Below are 7,019 nucleotides of genomic sequence, written 5' to 3' on the forward strand. Positions count from 1 at the left end.
ACTCTAGGGCGTTGCTCCACCAGACCGAATAGTTACGGCCTAAGAACTCAACGCCAGAAGCATAAAATACAATATAAATACAACAGTTTTTCCATCGTATAAAACGAATAATTGCAACCAGTATGAAACTTATGGTCATTTCTCCTTCCGAGCCAGCTAGGCTTCACCCTAGGGCGTTGGTCCAACAGATTGAATATTTAGGGCCTTAGAAGTCAACGCCCGAAGCATAAAATGCAATAAAAATGCAACAGTGTATCCATCATATAACAGGAATAATTGCAACCAGTTTGAAAGTGATGGCCAATTCTACGTTCCGGGCAACCTAGGCTTCACTCTAGGGCGTTGCTCCACCAGATCGAATAGTTAGTGCCTTAGAAGTCAACGTCAGAAGCATAAAATACAATATAAATACAACAGTTTTTCCATCGTATAAAACGAATAATTGCAACCAGTATGAAACTTATGGTCATTTCTACTTTCCGAGCAAGCTAGCCTTCACCCTAGGGCGTTGGTCCAACAGATCGAATAGTTAGGGCCTTAGAAGTCAACGCCCGAAGCATAAAATGCAATAAAAATACAGCAGTGTTTCCATCATATAACAGGAATAATTGCAACCAGTTTGAAAGTGATGGCCAATTCTACGTTCCGGGCAACCTAGGCTTCACTCTAGGGCGTCGCTCCACCAGATCGAATAGTTAGTGCCTTAGAAGTCAACGCCAGAAGCATAAAATACAATATAAATGCAACAGTTTTTCCATCGTATAAAACGAATAATTGCAACCAGTATGAAACTTATGGTCATTTCTGCCTTCCGAGCAACCTAGGCTTCGCCCTAGGGCATTGCTCCAACGGATTGAAAAGTTAGGGCCTTAGAAGTCAACGCCCGAAGCATAAAATGCAATAAAAATACAACAGTGTATCCACCATATAGCAGGAATAATTGCAACCAGTTTGAAAGTGATGGCCAATTCTACGTTCCGGGCAACCTAGGCTTCACTCTCGGGCGTTGCTCCACCAGATCGAATAGTTAGTGCCTTAGAAGTCAACGCCAGAAGCATAAAATACAATATAAATACAACAGTTTTTCCGTCGTATAAAACGAATAATTGCAACCAGTATGAAACTTATGGACATATCTACTTTGCGAGCAACCTAGGCTTCACCCTAGGGCGTTGCTCCAACAGATTGAATAGTTAGGGCCTTAGAAGTCAACGCCCGAACCATAAAGTGCAAAAAAAATACAACAGTGTTTCCATCATATAACAGGAATAATTGCAACCAGTTTGAAAGTGATGGCCAATTCTACGTTCCGGGCAACCTAGGCTTCACTCTAGGGCGTTGCTCCACCAGATCGAATAGTTAGTGCCTCAGAAGTCAACGCCAGAAGCATAAAATACAATATAAGTACATCAGTTTTTCCATCGTATAAAATGAATAATTGCAACCAGTATGAAACTTATGGTCATTTCTACTTTCCGAGCAACCTAGGCTTCACCCTAGGGCGTTGCTCCAACGGATTGAATATTTAGGGCCTTAGAAGTCAACGCCCGAACCATAAAATGCAAAAAAAATACAGCAGTGTTTCCATCATATAACAGGTATAATTGCAACCAGTTTGAAAGTGATGGCCAATTCTACGTTCCGGGCAACCTAGGCTTCACTCTAGGGCGTCGCTCCACCAGATCGAATAGTTAGTGCCTTAGAAGTCAACGCCAGAAGCATAAAATACAATATAAATACAACAGTTTTTCCATCGTATAAAACGAATAATTGCTACCAGTATGAAACTTATGGTCATTTCTACGTTCCGGGCAACCTAGGGTTCACTCTAGGGCGTTGCTCCACCAGATCGAATAGTTAGTGCCTTAGAAGTCAACGCCAGAAACATAAAATACAATATAAATACATCAGTTCTTCCATCGTATAAAATGAATAATTGCAACCAGTATGAAACTTATGGTCATTTCTACTTTCCGAGCAACCTAGGCTTCACCCTAGGGCGTTGCTCCAACGGATTGAATATTTAGGGCCTTAGAAGTCAACGCCCGAACCATAAAATGCAAAAAAAATACAGCAGTGTTTCCATCATATAACAGGTATAATTGCAACCAGTCTGAAATTGATGGCCAATTATACGTTCCGGGCAACCTAGGCTTCACTCTATTGCGTTGCTCCACCTGATCGAATAGTTAGTGCCTTAGAAGTCAACGCCAGAAGCATAAAATACAATATAAATACAACAGTTTTTCCATTGTATAAAACGAATAATTGCAACCAGTATGAAACTTATGGACATTTCTACTTTCCGAGCAACCTAGGCTTCACCCTAGGGCGTTGCTCCAGCAGATTGAATAGTTAGGGCCTTAGAAGTCAACGCCCGAACCATAAAATGCAAAAAAAATACAACAGTGTTTCCATCATATATCGGGAATAATTGCAACCAGTTTGAAAGTGATGGCCAATTCTACGTTCCGGGCAACCTAGGCTTCACTCTAGGGCGTTGCTCCACCAGATCGAATAGTTAGTGCCTTAGAAGTCAACGCCAGAAGCATAAAATACGATATAAATACAACAGCTTTTCCACCGCATAAAACGAATAATTGCAACCAGTATGTAACTTATGGTCATTTCTACTTTCCGAGCAACCTAGGCTTCACCCTAGGGCGTTGCTCCAACAGATTGAATAGTTAGGGCCTTAGAAGTCAACGCCCGAACCATTAAATGCAAAAAAAATACAGCAGTGTTACCACCATATAACAGGTATAATTGCAACCAGTTTGAAAGTGATGGCCAATTCTACGTTCCGGGCAACCTAGGCTTCACTCTATTGCGTTGCTCCACCTGATCGAATAGTTAGTGCCTTAGAAGTCAACGCCAGAAGCATAAAATACAATATAAATACAACAGTTTTTCCGTCGTATAAAACGAATAATTGCAACCAGTATGAAACTTATGGACATTTCTACTTTCCGAGCAACCTAGGCTTCACCCTAGGGCGTTGCTCCAACAGATTGAATAGTTAGGGCCTTAGAAGTCAACGCCCGAACCATAAAGTGCAAAAAAAATACAACAGTGTTTCCATCATATAACAGGAATAATTGCAACCAGTTCGAAAGTGATGGCCAATTCTACGTTCCGGGCAACCTGGGCTACACTCTAGGGCGTTGCTCCACCAGATCGAATAGTTAGTGCCTCAGAAGTCAACGCCAGAAACATAAAATACAATATAAATACATCAGTTCTTCCATCGTATAAAATGAATAATTGCAACCAGTATGAAACTTATGGTCATTTCTACTTTCCGAGCAAGCTAGCCTTCACCCTAGGGCGTTGGTCCAACAGATCGAATAGTTAGGGCCTTAGAAGTCAACGCCCGATCCATAAAATGCAATAAAAATACAGCAGTGTTTCCATCATATAACAGGTATAATTGGAACCAGTTTGAAATTGATGGCCTATTCTACGTTCCGGGCAACCTAGGCATCGCTCTATTGCGTTGCTCCACCAGATCGAATAGTTACTGCCTTAGAAGTCAACGCCAGAAGCATAAAATACAATATAAATACAACAGTTTTTCCATCGTATAAAACGAATAATTGCAGCCAGTATGAACCTTATGGTCATTTCTACTTTCCGAGCAAGCTAGCCTTCACCCTAGGGCGTTGGTCCAACAGATCGAATAGTTAGGGCCTTAGCAGTCAACGCCCGAAGCATAAAATGCAATAAAAATACAGCAGTGTTTCCATCATATAACAGGAATAATTGCAACCAGTTTGAAAGTGATGGCCAATTCTACGTTCCGGGCAACCTAGGCTTCACTCTAGGGCGTCGCTCCACGAGATCGAATAGTTAGTGCCTTAGAAGTCAACGCCAGAAGCATAAAATACAATATAAATGCAACAGTTTTTCCATCGTATAAAACGAATAATTGCAACCAGTATGAAACTTATGGTCATTTCTGCCTTCCGAGCAACCTAGGCTTCGCCCTAGGGCATTGCTCCAACGGATTGAAAAGTTAGGGCCTAAGAAGTCAACGCCCGAAGCATAAAATGCAATAAAAATACAACAGTGTATCCACCATATAGCAGGAATAATTGCAACCAGTTTGAAAGTGATGGCCAATTCTACGTTCCGGGCAACCTAGGCTTCACTAACGGGCGTTGCTCCACCAGATCGAATAGTTAGTGCCTTAGAAGTCAACGCCAGAAGCATAAAATACAATATAAATACAACAGTTTTTCCGTCGTATAAAACGAATAATTGCAACCAGTATGAAACTTATGGACATATCTACTTTGCGAGCAACCTAGGCTTCACCCTAGGGCGTTGCTCCAACAGATTGAATAGTTAGGGCCTTAGAAGTCAACGCCCGAACCATAAAGTGCAAAAAAAATACAACAGTGTTTCCATCATATAACAGGAATAATTGCAACCAGTTTGAAAGTGATGGCCAATTCTACGTTCCGGGCAACCTAGGCTTCACTCTAGGGCGTTGCTCCACCAGATCGAATAGTTAGTGCCTCAGAAGTCAACGCCAGAAGCATAAAATACAATATAAATACATCAGTTTTTCCATCGTATAAAAGGAATAATTGCAACCAGTATGAAACTTATGGTCATTTCTACTTTCCGAGCAACCTAGGCTTCACCCTAGGGCGTTGCTCCAACGGATTGAATATTTAGGGCCTTAGAAGTCAACGCCCGAACCATAAAATGCAAAAAAAATACAGCAGTGTTTCCATCATATAACAGGTATAATTGCAACCAGTTTGAAAGTGATGGCCAATTCTACGTTCCGGGCAACCTAGGCTTCACTCTATTGCGTTGCTCCACCTGATCGAATAGTTAGTGCCTTAGAAGTCAACGCCAGAAGCATAAAATACAATATAAATACAACAGTTTTTCCGTCGTATAAAACGAATAATTGCAACCAGTATGAAACTTATGGACATTTCTACTTTCCGAGCAACCTAGGCTTCACCCTAGGGCGTTGCTCCAACAGATTGAATAGTTAGGGCCTTAGAAGTCAACGCCCGAACCATAAAGTGCAAAAAAAATACAACAGTGTTTCCATCATATAACAGGAATAATTGCAACCAGTTTGAAAGTGATGGCCAATTCTACGTTCCGGGCAACCTGGGCTTCACTCTAGGGCGTTGCTCCACCAGATCGAATAGTTAGTGCCTCAGAAGTCAACGCCAGAAACATAAAATACAATATAAATACATCAGTTCTTCCATCGTATAAAATGAATAATTGCAACCAGTATGAAACTTATGGACATTTCTACTTTCCGAGCAACCTAGGCTTCACCCTAGGGCGTTGCTCCAACAGATTGAATAGTTAGGGCCTTAGAAGTCAACGCCCGAACCACTAAATGCAAAAAAAAATACAGCAGTGTTACCATCATATAACAGGTATAATTGCAACCAGTTTGAAAGTGATGGCCAATTCTACGTTCCGGGCAACCTAGGCTTCACTCTATTGCGTTGCTCCACCAGATCGAATAGTTAGTGCCTTAGAAGTCAACGCCAGAAGCATAAAATACAATATAAATACAACAGTTTTACCGTCGTATAAAACGAATAATTGCAACCAGTATGAAACTTATGGTCATTTCTACTTTCCGAGCAACCTAGGCTTCACCCTAGGGCGTTGCTCCAACGGATTGAATATTTAGGGCCTTAGAAGTCAACGCCCGAACCATAAAATGCAAAAAAAATACAGCAGTGTTTCCATCATATAACAGGTATAATTGCAACCAGTCTGAAATTGATGGCCAATTCTACGTTCCGGGCAACCTAGTCAACACTCTATTGCGTCGCTCCACCAGATCGAATGGTTAGTGCCTTAGAAGTCAACGCCAGAAGCATAAAATACAATATAAATACAACAGTTTTTCCATCGTATAAAACGAATAATTGCAACCAGTATGAAACTTATGGTCATTTCTACTTTCCGAGCAACCTAGGCTTCACCCTAGGGCGTTGATCCAACAGATTGAATAGTTTGGGCCTTAGAAGTCAAGGCCCGAACCATAAAATGCAAAAAAAATACAACAGCGTTTCCATCATATATCGGGAATAATTGCAACCAGTTTGAAAGTGATGGCGAATTCTACGTTCCGGGCAACGTAGGCTTCACTCTATTGCGTTGCTCCACCAGATCGAATAGTTAGTGCCTTAGAAGTCAACGCCAGAAGCATAAAATACAATATAAATACAACAGTTTTTCCATCGTATAAAACGAATAATTGCAACCAGTATGAAACTTATGGTCATTTCTACTTTCCGAGCAACCTAGGCTTCACCCTAGGGCGTTGCTCCAACAGATTGAATAGTTTGGGCCTTAGAAGTCAAGGCCCGAACCATAAAATGCAAAAAAAATACAACAGTGTTTCCATCATATATCAGGAATAATTGCAACCAGTTTGAAAGTGATGGCCAATTCTACGTTCCGGGCAACCTAGGCTTCATTCTAGGGCGTTGCTCCACCAGATCGAATAGTTACTGCCTTAGAAGTCAACGCCAGAAGCATAAAATACAATATAAATACAACAGTTTTTCCATCGTATAAAACGAATAATTGCAACCAGTATGAAACTTATGGTCATTTCTACTTTCCGAGCAAGCTAGCCTTCACCCTAGGGCGTTGGTCCAACAGATCGAATAGTTAGGGCCTTAGAAGTCAACGCCCGAAGCATAAAATGCAATAAAAATACAGCAGTGTTTCCATCATATAACAGGAATAATTGCAACCAGTTTGAAAGTGATGGCCAATTCTACGTTCCGGGCAACCTAGGCTTCACTCTAGGGCGTCGCTCCACGAGATCGAATAGTTAGTGCCTTAGAAGTCAACGCCAGAAGCATAAAATACAATATAAATGCAACAGTTTTTCCATCGTATAAAACGAATAATTGCAACCAGTATGAAACTTATGGTCATTTCTGCCTTCCGAGCAACCTAGGCTTCGCCCTAGGGCATTGCTCCAACGGATTGAAAAGTTAGGGCCTTAGAAG

The sequence above is a fragment of the Calliopsis andreniformis genome, unplaced genomic scaffold, assembly GCF_051401765.1.
Source record: "Calliopsis andreniformis isolate RMS-2024a unplaced genomic scaffold, iyCalAndr_principal scaffold0004, whole genome shotgun sequence".
Taxonomy (NCBI): Eukaryota; Metazoa; Arthropoda; class Insecta; order Hymenoptera; family Andrenidae; genus Calliopsis; species Calliopsis andreniformis.